General features: G+C 38.6%; 1 long non-coding RNA gene across 2 annotated transcripts in view; it reads left to right on the forward strand.

Annotated features, from left to right (window-relative positions):
- Positions 1–19,822, forward strand: part of LOC145503465 (uncharacterized) — a 276,939-nt gene that overhangs the window by 41,618 nt on the left and 215,499 nt on the right. The window contains exon 2 of one of the 2 annotated variants that reach the window (XR_014051477.1): positions 14,207–14,338. The exons of the other annotated variant lie outside the window; for it this stretch is intronic. This is a non-coding gene — a long non-coding RNA (uncharacterized LOC145503465). The remainder of the gene's footprint in view (positions 1–14,206; positions 14,339–19,822) is intronic. 2 annotated transcript variants of the gene reach the window in all.

Consider the following 19,822-nt stretch of genomic DNA (forward strand, 5'->3'; position numbering starts at 1 on the left):
AATTCTTAAAAAGATTGTTAAAAGTACAAATGAAATTTCTCCTTTTCCATCCTCTCCTCTCCTTCCTTACCTAGAAGAAACTTCTCTTCTAAAGTTAGTATGTGTCTATTTTTTTCCCCTTTGGCTGTGTCATGTGACATGTAGGAACTTAGCTTCCCAACCAGGGAACCTCTGCCCCATACAGTGAAAGTATGGGGTTTTAATCACTGGACCACCAGGAACTCTTATTTTATCTATGTTTCATAATTTACCACACAGTTATACTATCTGGTGCTTTTAAAATTTGCATATGTGATATATGTATCTCTCTGAATCATACTTTTGTCTTTAAATAGTAAGATTAATACTTAAGGATCTATTGAGGTCTAGGATATATATTCTATAGTATTCATATGGTAGAATCTTCTTATCCTGTGTGTGTGTGTGTGTGTATGTGTGTGTTGGACATTTGAATTCTTTCTAGCTTTTCTTTATTACAAATAACACTGAGAGGAACATCTTCACACAAGCAAGTTTTGTTGACATATATGCAACATATCCTGCAACATATATGCATATATATCCTGCAACATATATGCAACATATGCATATGCAACATATCCTGCAACATATACGCATATATGCAACATATATGCATATATCCTGAAGTAGAATTGCTATGTTGTATGGTATGTAGACTTAAGATTTCTTTCTACCAATCTAGGCTGCCATGCTTGGTACCATTCCAAACAAAGAGAAATCATTTGGGGTAAGGTGTACCTGGTATGATTTACTGGGCCAACAGCATAGCATGAACCCTGTTCTGGGTCATCATTTCCACAGCGCAGTCATTTCTAAAGTGCCCTGACATTATTAACATCCTGCATGATTAATTTGCTTTGTAAAGGTTTCTATATCTTGGCCTAAAAATAATTCTACTAGATTAAGAATACTGTTGCCCAGCAGGCTTTGAGAAGATAAAACATAATCGGTCATTTTCTTTGAGATTAGAGACCAATGAGTAGCAGGTTGTTATCTAAATAATAAGTTTTGCTAAAGTCCTGAAAGTACATCCTAAAACAAAATTCACTTTATTGGCATTTTTTTATCTAGTTTTGAAATCTAGTTGGTGGTTAATATTTACTGCATGTAGCACAAGTGAATCATAGCTAATCTCACCCATTTGGATCTACATGTTGTTTATTAGTAGACAAAGCTTTCTCAAAATGAAAGAAGTACTTGAAAAAAGCAAGGAAAAAACCAAAACAAAGAAAAAGCCTCACATAAAAGACTTGCATTTGATTTTACAGTAACAGTTGAACTGAACATGATTAAAACATGATTGATCTTGAATTAAGAGGTGACTGAGTCATAGACTCATGAATGTTTTGTTGTTGTTTAGTCGCCAAGTTGTGTCTGACTCTGCGACCCCATGGACTGCAGCTTCCTGCAGACCAGGCTTCTCTGTTCTTCACTATCTCCTGGAGTTTGTTCAAACTCATGTCCATTGAGTCGGTAATGCTATCCAAGTGTCTCATTCTCTGTTATCCCCTTCTCCTCCTGCCCTCACTCTTTCCCAGAATCAAGTAGTCAAAACAATATATGTTTAAAATATTAGATGAATGAATGAATTAATAACATCTTTGAGAGACAAATCCATGTATGATTTTTCTTTGTATCGTGTGGTCTCAAGCACAATACTGTATGCATGGAAAATACTAAAGAGCTATTGCTGAGTGAATGAATTAATAATGGACAAGTGATGCTTGAAGTGATGACAGGAGATGTACTGATTTGTTTGCCTTCTCATTAGGATTAAAATTGGGCAATAGAATATTAAATTAAAATTAATTAACCCTAGTGCCCTATTTTAGTCTAATATTGAGGGTTTTTCTTTTTTTGGTAATTCAAAATTAGAGGGGATATCTATCCTATAATATTTAAAACCCATTCTGCATAGTAATATTTGTTCATTCAACTGAAAATTTTTAGCAAAATGCCTCTGACATTTAAAGCATCATTTAAAAAATATTCTGAAGACTTAATTATAATTCCTTTTTAAGCTTTTAAGACAATTACTCAGTCTCTTGGGTTTTCCTACCATGTGCTAGTACGTGACAGATGTTTGGATAGCTGTGACCAAGCAGACTGGTCACTTCAGGGTTTGTTTGAACCACATGCAAGAAAAAACATAATGTTGAGACAGAATGTTGAAAATTGTGTAAACCAGGCAATTAATATGATGAGTTATGACCAACATTATTTTTAATGATACAAAAATTATCAGAATATGTTTGCACATAGGAAGTATTGTTTCAACAAATTGTATAAATATGTTTTAAAATACAGATTTGTGATTCAAAATATATTTCCTCCCATGGTTACAATAAAAATATTTGGAAGCCAATTTCTTAATGGATCCAAAAGGATAGGTCTCTTAAATAGTGACTATAATAAGTAGAGACAGGCAAAGACCAGGAGAATGTTATAAAAACTGAGGATAGAGGGCATTTTTAAAAAAGAAGGAAAGGGTTACATATCACTTGCCATAGTGAGATCAATAAGATAAGATGCTGCTACTGCTAAGTCGCTTCAGTCGTGTCCGACTCTGTGCGACCCCACAGACGGCAGCCCACCAGGCTCCGCCGTCCCTAGGATTCTCCAGGCAAGAATACTGGAGTGGGTTGCCGTTTCCTTCTCCAGCGCATGAAAGGGAAAAGTGAAAGTGAAGTCACTCTGTCGTGTCCGACTCTTCGCGACCCCATGGACTGTAGCCTACCAGGCTCCTCCATCCATGGGATTTTCCAGGCAAGAGTACTGGAGTGGGGTGCCATTGCCTTCTCCAAAGATAAGATGAAAAAGGGCTAATTTGATTTAGCAATAAGGAGTCCATAAGTGATTGTTTCATTTCGGTGATGAAGTGGGGCTTGATTAGTTTCATGACTCAATGGTATTAAGAAAGTAGAGTCAAGTTAAGAGAGATCACTTTAAAAACTGGACTGAAGGCACCAGAAAGAGGAAGTAGAAAAATTTGTAAAACCTAAATCTTATTTTTCTTATTTATAAAGTAGATATGAGAATACTTACATAAAAGGCTGATGTGTAGCTTGGGCACCATGCATGGACAGCCTGTGGAGCTCATTAAATGTGAGCCAACATCACTGCCACCACCAACACCATCATCATTTCTGGGGGTAGTTAATTTCCAAAGGTTCTTATACTACCCTGACTCCATTATTCTTACCTGCTACTTTAGAATTCTGGTTATAAGACTTAATGATTTTTTGTGTGTAGATAAACAGTAGAGAGGAGGGTGTGGTATAAATTACAAACTCACAAGAGGACCAAGGCTAGACTATGTAGCCTATTAAGCCAAATTCTGTGGAGAGATTTGTAAGCACATATAACATGTGCTGAATATTTACTGTGTGCCTGACACTGTTTAAAGCATTTCACACTCATTAATCCTTGCAGTCACCCTATAGGGTGTGTTCTGAATACATCCTCATGAAATGAGACACAGAGAGGTACTAAGAGTTAAATAAGCATGTTGCACATATTGTTTTATTGTAGCTGTGGTTTGGGTCCTTTGGGGGAAGAAGAAGATTTAAATAACTTAAAACCAAAGAGAGAGGGAATGGAGAGAGTGAGAGAGAGAGACCACATGTATGTTCTTTCCTGTTTCTTTTTCTTTTGTCCATGAAAATAGAGTGAGGTTCATAAGCTAAGTCTTAAGAATAAATTCACTCCTGCAGTGTTTATCAATCATCCTTTTTGAACATTCTTCAGTTAGGGTTTAGAACACTGGGAGAAGACTTTCACAGTTCCCTCTGGGCAAGGGAAAGAGCTTTTGCCGCACTGCTTTTAAATGAGTAAATCAGAAGTGGCTTCTGGACGTACCCTTCACTGTGCACTGTTGATACAAATTGAAGTGACCACTGTAGATGAATAGAGGTAGAAGCTATTGCATGTTTGAGAGAATGGGAAGGAGGTGGTTGGGACAACTATTGGCTGTGGAATTGGAAATACAATTTGACTGTGAAGCATTTCCAAAGATACTGCAGGCTAAAATTTCAAAGTATCTCCAGAGGTTTTAGTTTTATTACTCACACTGATGTCAGTGGGAACGGGGCAGTTATAGCCTTGGCTGCTCTCTGGAACTTTGCCTGACTACTCCTGTTTCAGCCATTAGAAATTATTTGTTTCACAGTCTCTTTCTGCCCTCTCACCCCCCATCCAAATAAACCAGTCTCAAGTAATTGATGTTAAGGTAATACCAGAAAAGTAGTCCCGAAGAACAGCTACCAGCTCTGAACTGTCAGCCAGAGAATACAGATGGCCCTCTCTTTGGGAAACAAAGATTGCCTATGAAAGCAGTTCTCTCCACGTGAAAGCTGATATTCTTGTTGACTTCCGTTATAAAATTGGAGGATTGTTCCCCCAGAAAATCTCTGACAAGGAAAATAGAAATACATTTAAAGGCAGAAATTTAAAAAAATATCTAAAACCAATTAATGCAATATAGATGAACACTTAAACAAGTTTGAAACAGTGAAAGCTAATTTTGTGTTTCTTAAGTTGGCTTTCATTTGAAAAGTAAATCAATCAGTTCAGATAGAAAAAAAAATTAACAATTGGCTCAAAGATTTTTTCAGCTTCTTTCCATCTCCATTCCTTCACATTCTGTAACAGAATGTTGTTTATAGTTCCCTTTGGTTGGACAGACTATACTTCTTGGTAGTTTAAGAAAACTCCTAGTTTATCATTAATGCTTTTTAAAATAATGAACGTGCTTATCTGGTTGAAAGGGATTGAAAGGGGGGTTCTGGAGGCTATCCAGAAGTACAACAGGAATAACAGTTTAAATGATAAGAAACTGAATTAGCCATAGTTCAAAGTTATATTCTCTAAAAAGGCATATTGCTCAATGCTGAATTTTATCCTATAGAGTTTTCATGTACTCTCAACTGATTCCCACTTCCTGGATGAAGTGTTACCTTCCAGGGTCAGATCAGCCTAACACCAGGTTCCCTTGACCTCCTTCTCTAAACTCACTTCATTTTTAAGCACCCATTTCCCTTGACTCCTCTCTATTCTATACACTTCCAGTTGCAAATTCTGATTTATATTTAATCAGTCAGCAGCTGAGCAACGGTCTGCAGTACTTAACTGGTTGACAGTATGGACCAATTAACATTATGTATTGCCACCCAAAGTCACTAGACGGAAGATGCTGGCCTCTAGGGAGACTCATGACTGCTCTCTGTACCACCACCTCATCACTGCCTCTGACTTCATTCTTGGGTGTGCTGAGAGGGATATTTTACTTTCAAGGATTGTAGAGAACTACACTTTGGTTTATTTTCCTTTCTCCTGAATTTGAGCCAGCCCTCTGACTGCTTAACCAACAGAATGACATAGAAGTGACCCAATGTCTGTTCTAGACCTAGACTTTAAACCCTGGCAGCTTCAAATGCATTCTCTAAATGAATGCTGTTGGGATACATTCTCCTGGGCACCAGCTGATCTGCTGGAAGAAGCCCTTAGCCTCCTAGAAAGGATGCATTCAGGTGTTCTAAGCGCCAGTTTTGCTCCCAGCCCACAGCTGGCATCCACTGCCAGCCACCTGAGAGAGCCAGCTTGGAGGCTCCAGCTGAGCCCTGCAGTGCCTGCAGCCCCAGCTAACATCAGGTGAAGGGGAAGAACTACCTAGCTGAGGCTCATCAGCTTGCAGAATTTGGGGAGATAATAAATAGTGTTTTAAGCCATTAGATTTTGGGGTGGCTGGTTACACAGCAATGGAGGACAGAAACAGGACTATTTGTTCAGTTATGATATTGGGGACTGGAAATGAGGTTTCTGTCATGAGACTTTGCCTGGAAGGTTTTTCCCATGTCTAGGGTTTGCTTCTCCTCATCTGGTATGTTATGTCTAGTCTGATGGTGTGAGAGCACTGAGCTCTGCTTTCTTTAGAGAATTGGTAGCTCCCCTGCCTCCCTCACTCTCCTTGAAAATCAATTGTGGGTACCAGGATGAGTCTTAGGCCTGCCTAGGGTAGCCAAAAGATGCCTCATCCTTTCTGGTATGTTTCCAAGGTTCTGTAGTGGGGCTTGCTTGCCAAAGCTTTCAATAAGTTTTTTCCTCATCAGATGTTCTTTTTATTTTTCCCTTTGCATGCTTTATTTTTTAATTTTTTAATAAGTTTTTATGGGAGTATAGTTACTTTATAATGTTGTATCAGAAGTTCTTTGTCCATAAGTCTCCCTCAGGGAACCTGAGGAAGGTGGCTGTGGCTGAATCAGATTTAGATATTCATGATCCTCAACAGTGGCCATTTTCAAACTCTTCCCATCTACAACATGCTTCCCAGGTGGGATACAGTGCATAGGGTTGAAAAGAGTTGGACACCACTGAAGCAACTTAGCTCACACACATCTACAACAAGCATTTTCAGCTGGAATTTTTAGGGAAAAGGATTATGTGTCTATGTGCTTATTTCCCCCACCAAGCCCTGTAGCCTCCTGTACTGGGCTAAGTTGCGTCAGTTGTGTCCGATTCTTTGCAACCCTATGGACTACAGCCCTCCAGGCTCCACTTTATGGAGAGGATTGTCAACACTATGGGCCTCTCAGGTGGCACTAGTGGTAAAGAACCTGCTTGCCAGTGCAGGAGATGTAAGAGACCCGGGTTCGATCCCTGGGCCTGGAAGATCTCCTGGAGAAGGGCATGGCAACCCACTCCAGTACTCTTGCCTGGAGAATCCCCATGAACAGAGGAGCCTGGTGGGCTACAGTCCATAGGGTAGAAAAGAGTCAGACATGACTGAGTGAGCCCACACACACATACATGCCTTGTAAATTGTTTCTTTAGTAAACTATGTATGGTCTTTCGTATTGTGCTATCTCTTTCCTGCCTGGAATCTTCAGGGTTAAAACTACAAGTATTTATAAGCTATCCTCAATTTTTAGATCACAGAGAACTTTGAATTGTATATTTTCTCAGAGCTATGTTGTGTAAATTAATGTAAGATATTGGCCATGTATGCCTGATGTTGTGCTGTGCTTAGTCCCTCAGTCGTGTCCAACTGTGTGCGACACCATCCTCCATGGACAGGCTCCTCTGTCCATGGAGATTCTCCAGGCAAGAATACTAGAGTGGGTTGCCATGCTCTCCTCCAGGGGATCTTTCCTACCCAAGGATCAAACCCTGGTCTCCTACTTTGCAGGCATATTCTTTACCACCTGAGCCACCAGGGAAGCCCATGTATGGCCTGATAGTGAATGTTTAAAAGTCAGTAACTCACTTCTCTCCAAATCAATATAATTGTAACTCAGATAATGCTACTTTTTCAACAAATCACTGTTAAACTTGGTTCATCTGTTACTAACAAAGCTATTATTTCCATATGGCCCCCTGCCAATCATATATACTCCTTCCTTGCATGATATTTTCTCTCTTTACCACTTCATTTACATTTCCCCTGGTTCTGGATGTATTGTTGTTCAAAGCAATCACAGCTTTGAAGAGCTCATATGAGCATGATTAGAAAATGATAAGATTTAGGTTTTCCCCTCTTCCTAAAAAATTCTTAAGACCTGCGGTAGACTCATACTGTAAGTCTCAGCATTATAAGCAGTCATTTGTGCATTTTAATTGTCTAGGACTTTGGACCTTTAGTAGCCAGAATCCAAGTTTGAGGAATTATCCCTCCCCCCCCTTTTCTCAGTTGACATTAGAGATCATCTTCTTTCTCAAAGTTTTAACATGGTTTTATCGTCAGGCTGAACTTTTCTTTGTTTACTCTTTTGAAGAACTTCCTCACCCTTGCTTTTTCCCAGATATTAAGGACCTTGTTACCGACACCTATCAAAAAGCAATGCCTCTATTCCTTTGCTATTTACTTTCAAAGTTCACTGGGTAGGACCTGTAACAACTTTTAACTGGATATACTATAATACACTTTATATAAGTTACTAAATGGCTTGCATCATCCATGGCAGAAGCTAGGCAAGTATGTTAAACCTATATAATCACCAGTGAAATTGATAGAAGAGAATCTTTAAGTCCAGTTTATCTATTTATAAAATAATAAAGTACATATTTATGTATCTGTCTATGGATATGCATATCTCTCTATCTATATCTTGGTCAGTTTGGGGGCCATCTCATCTATTCAGTGGAAACCCCAGATTTCCTTTTTTTTTTTTTTGGCTGTGAACTTAGAAATTCACAGAATGCCCAGAGGAAAATAAAATTTTGATGGAATCCTAGTTCTCCCCGAGTATTACTTTTATTTATCTACTTTTTAAATGACTTAACCCATTTCTCAAGCTTCCTTGATAGCTCAGTTGGTAAAGAATCTCCTGCAAGGCAGGAGACCCCGGTTTGATTCCTGGGTTGGGAAGATCTGCTGGAGAATGGATAGGCTACCCACTCCAGTATTCTTGGGCTTCTCTTATGGCTCAGCTGGGAAAGAATCCACCTGAAATGTGGGAGACCTGGGTTCAATCCCTTGGTTGGGAACATCCCCTGGAGAAGAGAAAGGCTACCCACTCCACTATTCTAGCCTGAGAAATCCATGGACTGTATGGTCCATGGGATCGCAAAGGGTCAGACACGACCGAGTGACTTTCACACACACACACACACACACACACACACACACACACACACACACATTTACTTTTCCTATATTTAAAAGAAAATGGAAACTGGTTTATCTTTAACACAGTTATTTTATTTTATTTTATTAATTTGTAAGACTTGTATTCTTTTTCCTCCTTAGGAAGAAAAAATATTTTGGATATCCTGAGGAAATAGTGAATATTTGATGATGTGCTATCTTTATAGTATTCTAAATTCTTTGTGTAATAGTCATTTATAAATATAAAGAATTAGATTATTATTTCACTAGAATTATAGAAATATTTTTGCCATAAGTAACCATTTTCACAAATACTCTGTTAGAACATGTAGTAATGAAGTGATGGACGTGTATTTAAGTGCCTTAGATCGCTTTAAAACTGATATTTTCTTCAATCTTTGAAACTCCTATTAACACAGCAGGTTTATCATTAGAAATATTCCCAGAAGAAAAGTGATTCTATTTGCAAGTGGAAGAAATCTATTTTATTATTCCAGGACAAAAACATAGTGTCCATAGATTTCCTATTTCAGAAGACTAACAAGTTAATTAGCATACTTATACTCAGAATATCCTTCTTCTTCCTCTTTCTCCTTCATCAAATGAAATGTGTATTCTAACTATAATTCAGAATATAAAAAAGAGATGTTTACAGGTGTTTTTACCCAGCACTTAAAGGCTCTTTGTGGAAATAGCTCTGGACAACAGTTACTGTTACTGCCTTCAGTTGAAAGCTGCATTCCAAACCAAGTTGACTGATTCCAAGATCTGTGCTCTTTGTAGGTCACCCTGGTGGATGTGTAAAGAAAGACTGACTCCGTAAATTTTTCATTTTTCACAGGTTACTCTCCAGAGAATAACTTCCCTAATTAAGGGCAATTTATAACAGAAGCAACCTGGGTGCTGGACAATTGCACTGGGTTTCGTCTTAGTGGTGGGGAGTCGTGCCCTTCTCTCCAAATTATTTTGGCTCTTCCTAGAGGATCGGAGTGCCATAGTATTTTCCTGTGCTTTATTGCCAGGTCATGCTTTTGGTACATAGTGATACTCTGGGAATTCTTGTTAGACCTTGTTGATTTCCTCTTGACTACAGCCTTATGTTATAATATTGTCTAAAGTTGATTTTTTTTCTGCTTCTAAGTGTTTTCTATGCTTTACTATTTACATGGACCTGTATTTTAGAGCTAGAAAGATGTTCAAATATTGTCTCCAGTCTAAAGAGTAATTATGGCTATTTCTTCTGATACTTATTTATAGCAGTTTTCTTTGTCTCACTGAATCTAGCCTTTTCTACTGATTCTTATTTTACTAGTTCTGAATTGTCTCATTATAGTTAATCATAATCTGAGGAAAAATTCACATTTAATAGTAACTATAGGGGACTATAATCCAGACTTCTTTATAAATAAAATTATAAACCTTATATTGAAACATATATTTATATCATGTATCACCATTCATCCATATAACATTATATGCTCTACATACCTGATATTCTAGAATACATGACTTTTATTCTTTAAAACATGGTACTCAGTAGGTTACTAGTCTTCAAGTCCTTTTCTCAGATACTTTACAATTTACCTTTTGAAGGTGATTTCAGCCTTATTCAGTTCAGTTCAATTGCTCAGTCATGTCCGAATTTTTGCAACCCCGTGGACTGCAGCATTCCAGGCTTCCCTGTCCATCACCAACTCCCAGAGCTTGCTCAAACCCATGTCCATCGAGTCGGTGATGCCATCCCTCTCATCCTCTGTCATCCCTTTCTCCTCCTGCCTTCAATTTTTCCCAGCATCAGGGTTTTTTCAAATGGTCAGTTCTTCGCATCAGGTGGCCAAAGTATTGCAGTTTCACCTTCAGCATATCAGTCCTTCCAATGAATATCCAGGACTGATTTCCTTTAGGATTGTCTGGTTGGATCTCCTTGCAGTCCAAGGGACTTTCAAGAGTGTTCTCCAACACCACAGTTCAAAAGCATCAGTTCTTTGGCACTCAGCTCTCTTTACAGTCCAACTCTCATATCCATACATGACTATTGGAAAAAACATAGCTTTGACTAGACAGAACTTTGTTGGCAAAGTAATGTCTCTGCTTTTTAATATGCTGTTTAGGTTGGTCGTAACTATTCTTCTAAGGAGCAAGCATCTTTTATTTCATGGCTGCAGTCATCATCTGCATTGATTCTGGAGCCCAAGAAAAGTCTGTCACTGTTTCCATTGTTTCCCCATCTATTTGCCGTGAAGTGAAAGGACCAGATGCCATGATCTTAGTTTTCTGAATGTGGAGTTTTAAGTCAACTCTTTCACTCTCCTCTTTCACTTTCAACAAGAGGCTCTTTTAGTTCCTCTTCACTTTCTGCCATAAGGGTGGTGTCATCTGCATATCTGAGGTTATTGATATTTCTCCTGGCAATCTTGATTCCAGCTTGTGTTTCTTCCAGCCCAGCGTTTCTCATGATGTACTCTGCATATAAGTTAAATAACCAGGGTTACAATATATAGCCTTGTCATATTTTTTTCCCAATTTGGAACCAGTCTGTTGTTCCATGTCCAGTTCTAACTGCTGCTTCTTGACCTCCATACAGGTTTCTCAGGAGGCAGGTCAGGTAGTGTGGTATTCCCATCTCTTGAAGAATTTTCCACAGTTTGTTGTGATCCACAGAGTCAAAAGCTTTGGCACAGTCCATAAAGCAGATGTTTTGCTGGAACTCTCTTGCTTTTTTGGTGAGCCAACGGACATTGGCAATTTGATCTCTGGTTCCTCTGCCTTTTCTAAAACAAGCTTGAACATTTGGATGTTCATGGTTCACGATACTGTTGAAGCCTGGCTTGGAGAATCTTGAGCATTACTTTGCTAGCGTGTGATATGAGTGCAATTGTGCAGTAGTTTGAGCATTCTTTGGCATTGTATTTCTTTGGGATTGGAATAAAAACTGACCTTTTTCAGTCCTGTGGCCACTGCTAAGTTTACCAAATTTTCTGGCATATTGTGTGCAGCACTTCAACAGCATCATCTTTGAGGATCTGAAATAGCTCAGCTGGAATTCCATCACCTCCACTAGCTTTGTTTGTATTGATGCTTCCTAAGGCCCACTTGACTTTGCATTCCAGGATGTCTGGCTCTAGGTGAGTGATCACACTATCATGGTTTTCTGGGTCATGAAGATCTTTTTTGTATAGTTCTTCTGTGTATTCTTGCCATCTCTTCTTAATATCTTCTGCTTTTGTTATGTCCACACCATTTCTGTCCTTTATTGTGCCCATTTTTGGTTGAAATGTTCCCTTGGTATCTCTAATTTTCTTGAGGAGTTCTCTAGTCTTTCCCATTCTATTGTTTTCCTCTATTTCTTTGCATTGATCATTGAGGAAGGCTTTCTTATCTCGCCTTGCTATTCTTTGGAACTCTGCATTCAAATGGGTATATCTTGCCTTTTCTTCTTTGTCTTTTGCGGCTTTTCTTTTCTCAGCTATTTGTAAGCCCTCCTCAGACAACCATTTTGCCTTTTTGCATTTCTTTTCCTTGGGGATGGTTTTGATCCCTGGCTTCTGTACAGTGTCACAAAGCTCCATCCATAGTTCTTCAGGCACTCTGTCTATCAGATCTAATCCCTTGAATCTATTTGTCACTTCCACTGTATAATCGTAAGGGATTTGATTTAGGTCATACGTGAGTGGTCTAGTGGTTTTCCCTACTTTCTTCAATTTAAGTCTGAATTTGGCAATAAGGAATTCATGATGTGACCTACAGTCAGCTCCCAGTGTTGTTTTTGCTTACTATATAGAGCTTCTCTATCTTTGGCTTCAAAGAATATAATCAATCTGATTTCGGTATTGACCATCTGGTGATGTCCATGTGTAGGGTCTTCTCTTGTGTTGTTGGAAGAAGGTATTTGCTATGACCAGTGTGTTCTCTTGGCAAAACTCTGTTAGCTTTTGACCTGCTTCATTTTGTACTCCAAGGCCAAATTTATCTGTTACTCCTGGTATCTCTTGACTTCCTACTTTTGCATTCCAGTTCCATATAATGAAAAGGACATCTTTTTTGGGTGTTAGTTCTAGAAGGTCTTGTAGGTCTTCATAGAACCGTTCAACTTCAGCTTTTTCAGCATTCCTGGTTGGGGCATAGACTTGGGTTACTGTGATTTTCAATGGTTAGCTCTGAAAATGAACAGGGATCATTCTATCGTTTTTGAGATTGCATCCAGGTACTGCATTTCAGATCTTTTGTTCATTATGATGGCTACTTTATTTCTTTTAAGTGATTCTTGACCACAGTAGAAGATATAATTGTCATCTGAGTTAAATTCACCCATTTCAGTCCATTTTAGTTCACTGATTCCTAAAATGTTGATGTTCACTCTTGTCATCTCCTGTTTGACCACTTCCAATTTGCCTTGATTCATGGACCTAACATTCCAGGTTCCTATGCAATATTGCTCTTTATAGCATTGGACTTTACTTCCATCACCAGTTGCATCCACAACTTGGTGTTGTTTTTGCCTTGGCTCCCTGTCTTCATTATTTCTGGAGTTATTTCTCCACTGATCTCCAGTAGCATATTGGCACCTACCTACCTGGCAAGTTCATCTTTCAGTGTCCTATCTTTTTGCCTTTTCATACTGTTCATGGGGTTCTCAAGGCAAGAATACTGAAGTGGTTTGCTATTCCCTTCTCCAGTGGACCAGGTTTTGTCAGAACTGTCCACGATGGCCAGTCCATCCTCGGTGGCCCTATATGGCATGGCTCATAGTTTCTATTAGTTAGACAAGGCTGTGGTCCATATGATCAGATTTGTTAGTTTTCTTCTGTGATTGTGGTTTTCATTCTGTCTGCTTTCTTCTGGAGAAGGATAAGAGGTTTATGGAAGCTTCCTGATAGGAAGACTGACTGAGGGGGAAACTGGGTGTTTTTCTCATGGGGGCCATGATCAGTAAATCTTTAACCAATTCTGTTGATGGGCGGAGCTGTGTTCTCTCCCTGTTGTTTGACCCGAGGCCAAACTATGGTGGAGATAATGAAGATAATGGCTACCTCCTTCAAAAGGTCCCATGTGTGCACTACTGCACTCGTTGCCCCTAACCCTGCAGGAGGCCACTACTGACCCATGCCTCAGCAGGAGACTCCTGGACACTCATGGGAAAGTCTGGGTCAGTCTCTTGTGGGGTCACTGCTCCTTTGTCCTGGATTTGTTTGTGCCCTCCAAGAGTCTGGTTCCCCAGTTCTGTGTAAGTTCTGGCAGCTCTATGGTGGGGTGAATGGCAACCTCTTCCAAGTGGGCTTATGCCATACCCAGGTCTACTGCAACCAGAGCCCCTGTCCCTGCACAGTCCACTGCTGACCCATACCTCCACAGGAGATAGTCAAACACAGTCCTGGGTCAGTCTCTGTGGGGTCTTATTCAATACTACCTGATTGAATATAGCCTTATTAAATACTAATACTACCTTAAATTTTCCTTTAGAAATATCACATCTACTTCCTGCATGGAGAATTTTAATCCTATGACTTGCCATTGAATTACTAACTGCTTTATTTCTTTGGCACCTCTTATCCTCTAAGAATTTACTTTTCTTTCTAACTCTAGAGAAAAGCAGAATTTCAAAATCAAATGAATGGATAAAGAATATGTGTGTGTGTGTATACAGCCATAAAAGAAAATGAAATAACACCATCTGCAGCAACACAGATGGAGCTTGGAACCATCATACAGACTAAAGTAAGTCAGACAGAGAAAGACTGATATAAGATATTTCTTATATGTGTAATCTAAAAAAAAAGATACAAATGAATTTATTTACAAAACAGAAATAGACTCATAGACATAGAAAACAATCTTTTGGTTACCAAAGGGAAAAGGTTGGGAGGGTAAATTACAAGTTTAGGATTAACAGATACACACATCTCTAGATAAAATAGGCAAACAACAGAGACCTATTGTGTGGACAGGGAACTATATTCAATATCTTATGATAACCTATAATGGCAAATAATCTGAAAAAGAATATCTGTCTGTCTATAATAAATCTATTTGCCTACATCTCAATCACTTTGCTACATACCTGAAATAACACAACATTGCAAATTCAGTATACTTCAGTAAAAGTTATTTCTTTTGAAAAAAAAAAAACTAGTTCTGCTCTTATGACAGAAAGTGAAGAAGAACTAAAGAGCCTTTTGATGAAAATGAAAGAGGAGAGTGGAAAAGTTGGCTTAAAGCTCAACATTCAGAAAACTAAGATCGTGGCATCTGGTCCCATCACTTCACAGCAAATAGATGGGGAAACAGTGGAAACAGTGGCTGAGTTTATTTTTGGGGGCTCCAAAATCACTGCAGATGGTGATTGCAGCCATTAAATTAAAAGATACTTATTCCTTGGAAAAAAAGTTATGACCAACCTAGACAGCATATTAAAAAGCAGAGACATTACTTTGTCAACAAAGGTCCATCTAGTCAAGGCTGTGGTTTTTCTAGTAGTTATGTGTGGATGTGAGAGTTGGACTATAAAGAAAGCTGAGTGCCAAAGAATTGATGCTTTTGAACTATGTTGTTAGAGTAGACTCTTGAGAGTCCCTTGGACTGCAAGGAGATCCAACCAGTCCATCCTAAAGGAAATCAGTCTTGGGTGTTCATTGGAAGGACTGATGTTAAAGCTGAAACTCCAATACTTTGGCCACCTGATGTGAAGAGCTGACTAATTTGAAAAGACCCTTATTCTGGGAAAGATTGAAGACAGGAGGAGAAGGGGATGACAGAGAATGAGATGATTGGATGGCATCACCGACTCAATGGACATGGATTTGGGTAGACTCGAGCAGTTGGTGATGGATAGGGAGGCCTGGCGTGCTGCAGTTCATGGGGTCACAAAGAGTCGGACACAACTGAGCGACTGAACTGAACTGAACCGTACTCCTTGGAAGGAAAGTTATGACCAATCTAGACAGCACATTATAAAGTGGAGGCATTACTTTGCCAACAAAGTTCCATGTAGTCAAAGCTATGGTTTTTCCAGTAGTCATGTATGGATGTGAGAGTTGGACTATAAAGAAAGCTGAGCACCGAATAATTGATGCTTTTGAGCTATGGTGCTGGAGAAGACACTTGAGAGTCCCCTGGACTGCAAGGAGATCCAACCGGTCTATCCTAAAGGAAATCAGTCCTGAGTGTTCATTGGAAGGACTGATGTTGAAGGTGAAACTGCAATTCTTTGGCCACCTGATGCGAAGAAATGACTCATTGGAAAAGACCCTGATGTTGGGAAAGACTGAAGGTGGGAGGAGAAGGGGACGGCAGAGGATGGGATGGTTGGATGGCATCACCAACTCAATGGACATGAGTTTGGGTAAACTCCGGGAGTTGGTGATGGACAGGGAGGCCTGGCGTGCTGCAATCCATGGGGTCACAAAGTCAGACACGACTGAGCAACTAACTGAACTGAGCTCTTAGACATTCTGTTTAGGGATAGAAGTACAGATGCATGTATTTCTACCATATACTCAGTCGCCTAAATTTTGCATATGATTAGAAAATGCAAGATAATTTCTCAGTCCATGAGCTTGGTAGCTGAGTGGCTCTCAGAATGTATTTGGATTTGTCCAGTCCATGATAACAGTAAATAGAAGATCATTTTATTGGTGATGATCTGTTTATTCTGGTGTAGGGAGAATTCCTTTCTTTGGCTCTGTTCCCCATTACCCAGACATTGGTTGTATCCTCATCAGAGTACTTTAACCAAACAACATTCAAACTTGTTCAGAGATTCAAGTATTGATTTTAAAGTATAAAATACATGGTAAAAATCAAAGAAAAGTGATGAAGACATATCCCAGACCTCCCAAAGGTACTGTAGTGTAGGTAATGGGAAGCCTCTGAGGTTTAGTGCATAACTTAAGATTATTAATTAATTAATTAATATAATATGCTCTGCCTGGCATCTCCCATAGTTTTTCACTTATTGGAGACCCAAAGTTAGAAATTCAAGGCAAAACAGAGAAAAGGATTTAAAGTAGTTTTTAGAATGGTCATAATATTCTTAACTGCTCATGAATTATATATATATCTCTACCTATCAATGTATCTATATCTTCTGCATAGTACTAAAAAGGTTACATTTCAAGTCATTGAAAGCAGTCTTTTGGCACATTAAATTATGAGCTGAGTACTGCATAAATAAAAAGAGAAAAGGAAAATGAGAGAGGGTGTTATAGAAAGCATGAGAAAAGCTAAGCTCAACATAACACACAACCCATGTGTTTCTCATCTCTTGTATTGGAGAATTGAACTTGTCAAATATCTCAACTCTCATTTTGATTTTTCAAACTGAGATTTGACTCTTTTTAGTCAAATAGTCAAATATTTGATTGTTTAGTCAAATAGTGAGGTTTTTTTCCCAAGATTTTAGGCAGACTTTTTTTCCAGTTTGGTTTGCCTACAAATTCTGAAAGTTGATTTTTATAATGCTTGAGAGAGAAATTTCCTTATTCAGCAAAGTCCTTTGCTTCCAGCATTAGTAAGAACAATATCCCATGAAATCTCTCCAAGGATCTGTTCTGCCCAGGAGTGTAAGTTTCCTTGGTCTAAAAGAAATTAAGTCCATCTTAAGTATGAACAAGAAGAGAAGACATGTGAAACAGTAAGTGTTATTTAGTTCATAATATTTTAGGGTAGGTTTTGAGTAATGATGTAACATTATTTGTACAAGGAGTACAGTGACCCTGGACAAAACATTTGATGGGCAGACCTACCTTGATATCAAGCCTCGGGTCTTATTCAACATTTAATACCCAGTTCCTTGTATGGAACTTGCCATACTGTAGAAGCTCAGTGAATATTTGTTGATCTAATGCTCTGCCTGCCATGCATCAAGATTATCTAGGACAGGTATTTCATCTTCTATTTCATTTGTATTTCCCATCAAGTCCTATAGATTACAGGGATCCTGTAAATAGTATGGGCTCAAAGAATCTGACTAATGAGAGGACTGATCATTTCTAACTAGCAGAGCCAGTTATAGTCAATGGAATAATCTACAGCCATTACAAGCAGAATTTTGGTCAAATTTTGAATAACTGGGGGCATTCTTGTGGTTTAATGCTAATCTAAATAAAAAGCAAGACATTTGTGTCATGATTTTTCTCACCCACTTTTCTTGAACATTTTCTAATCTTATTAATTATCCATAAATATTTTAAAAAATCATAATAATTATCTCATCTAGGTAAAATAAATTGTATAAGGGAGAAAAGTTGCCCCTCATCTTTTCCAGTTGTTTGAATTTAGCTTAGCAGTGGGTCAAAATATACTCTTTCCAATGTGTACCTTTGAGGACTAATTAGTTTTGGTCATATCCTGATAGTAGTTCTGGCCTGCTTTATACGTAAGAGGTTAGACTGATGGTGTCATATACTTCATGCTTATTTTTTAAGGTATCTGAACTTCTTCTCCCCTAAAATGTTTTTCATTTTCTGGAGTTTTCTTTTGTTTCACAGGATGTTTCAGTTTTATGAAACCTCAGGTATCACTTGACTTAAATTCCTCATAATGTAGATGAAGAAATTAAAATACAGAGTAATAAAGGGGAAATAGAGAATTATCATCTATTGTAAATTAAATATGTGCTGGATATTATTCCCTGCCCTATGCATATATTATCTGTTTTAGAATTTCAAGTTAACCTTCATTTGTAAATGGACATCTAGTTAACCTTTTGCTCCCCTCAGCCAAGAGGAAGCTACTTTAAAACTTACGGTCATATATAATTTGGGAAATTATTTTAATCACCAGAGGGATTAATATACTTATTTTTCAGAAATCACATAAAAATTAATGATGTTTAAAAGCCAATTAAGAGCATATTTTGATTGATATAGTATTCTTTTCTCAGTTTTCTTGATCTACGCTAGGCAATTTTAACATTCCTTTTACTCATAAAACTCAATGACATTTTAAAGTTACTATGCAGAAAGTGATTGCCTAGCATAATTTATTCTCTCCTTCAACAGTAACAGAACTCTTACTTAATTCCAGGTAGAAACACATCCAATTAAAAGATTACATTTCCCAACCTCTTTTGTGTCTAAGGATGAATAAATGAAGTGAATTAGCTCAATCGTGTCTGACTCTTTGTGACCCCATGGACTGGAGCTCGCCAGGCTCCTCTGTCCATGGGATTTTCCAGGCAAGAATACTGGAGTGGGTTGCCATTTGAATACTGAGATGTTAACAGACAATGTTGCATGAGAAAGCACTTTTATCAGAAAGCACTTTTTCCCTTGTCCTTTCTAATAGTTTCCTGTCTGGATCATTCATCTGATGACTAGAACTCCAAAAGACAGAGAGAGCACGGTTTTCTGGTGAGCTGCCACATAGGTCTTAGCTGCCCACTACTGAATTTCTAGAGCAGAGAGTAAATTCATACATGTTTAAATCACTGTTGTCAGATTTCTATGACCAATCACAATTCCCATTGATACACAGCTTATGAGAGATTTGGAAAAGCTCATTAGTGTTTCTAAACTGTGCTCCCTCATTTTGTTGTTTCTTGATGTTGTTCAGGGGTTACCTGGGAAGGTTTGGAAAGCAGGAAGGTGTGATTCTCAACTTCTCTATGCCTGTCCATGAAAACATCTCTAATCTCATCTGTTTTATTATTTGGACATCCAAGTGGCATTTCATTTGTATTGGGGTCCCATAGCATAAAGTAATTTGAAAACTGCTTAGTTCTAGTTCAAAGTTCTCATTATATAATTGCTGAAACAATCACCGTGTTTCAGACCTTCTTCTAAGTGGTTCTAGTCTAGTCTAGTGTTAGTTGCTCAGTCGTGTCTGACTCTTTGTGATCCCAGGGACTATATCCCACCAAGTTCCTTTGCCCATGGGATTCTCCAGGCAGGAATACTGGAGTGGGTTGCCATTTCCTTCTCCAGGGGATCTTCCCGACCTAGGGATTGAACCCAGGTCTCCTGCACTGCAGGCAGATTCTTTACCATCTGAGCCACCATATAATAAATTGTTTGAGTCCCTCAGTAATCCTGTGAAGTTAATGCTGTTAATATTCCCATCTTGCACACAAGGAAATTAAGGCACAGAAATAGTAACTTGTGCAAGGTTACAAATTTTGTGTGCAGCGTAGCTGAGATTCACACTTGCTCTCCAATCCAAGCTTTGAACCACCATCCTGTCTCTGCACATGATTCCTAAATT

The sequence above is a fragment of the Giraffa tippelskirchi genome, chromosome 1, assembly GCF_054371585.1.
Source record: "Giraffa tippelskirchi isolate mGirTip1 chromosome 1, T2T-mGirTip1v1.2.pri, whole genome shotgun sequence".
In the NCBI taxonomy this organism is placed as follows: domain Eukaryota; kingdom Metazoa; phylum Chordata; class Mammalia; order Artiodactyla; family Giraffidae; genus Giraffa; species Giraffa tippelskirchi.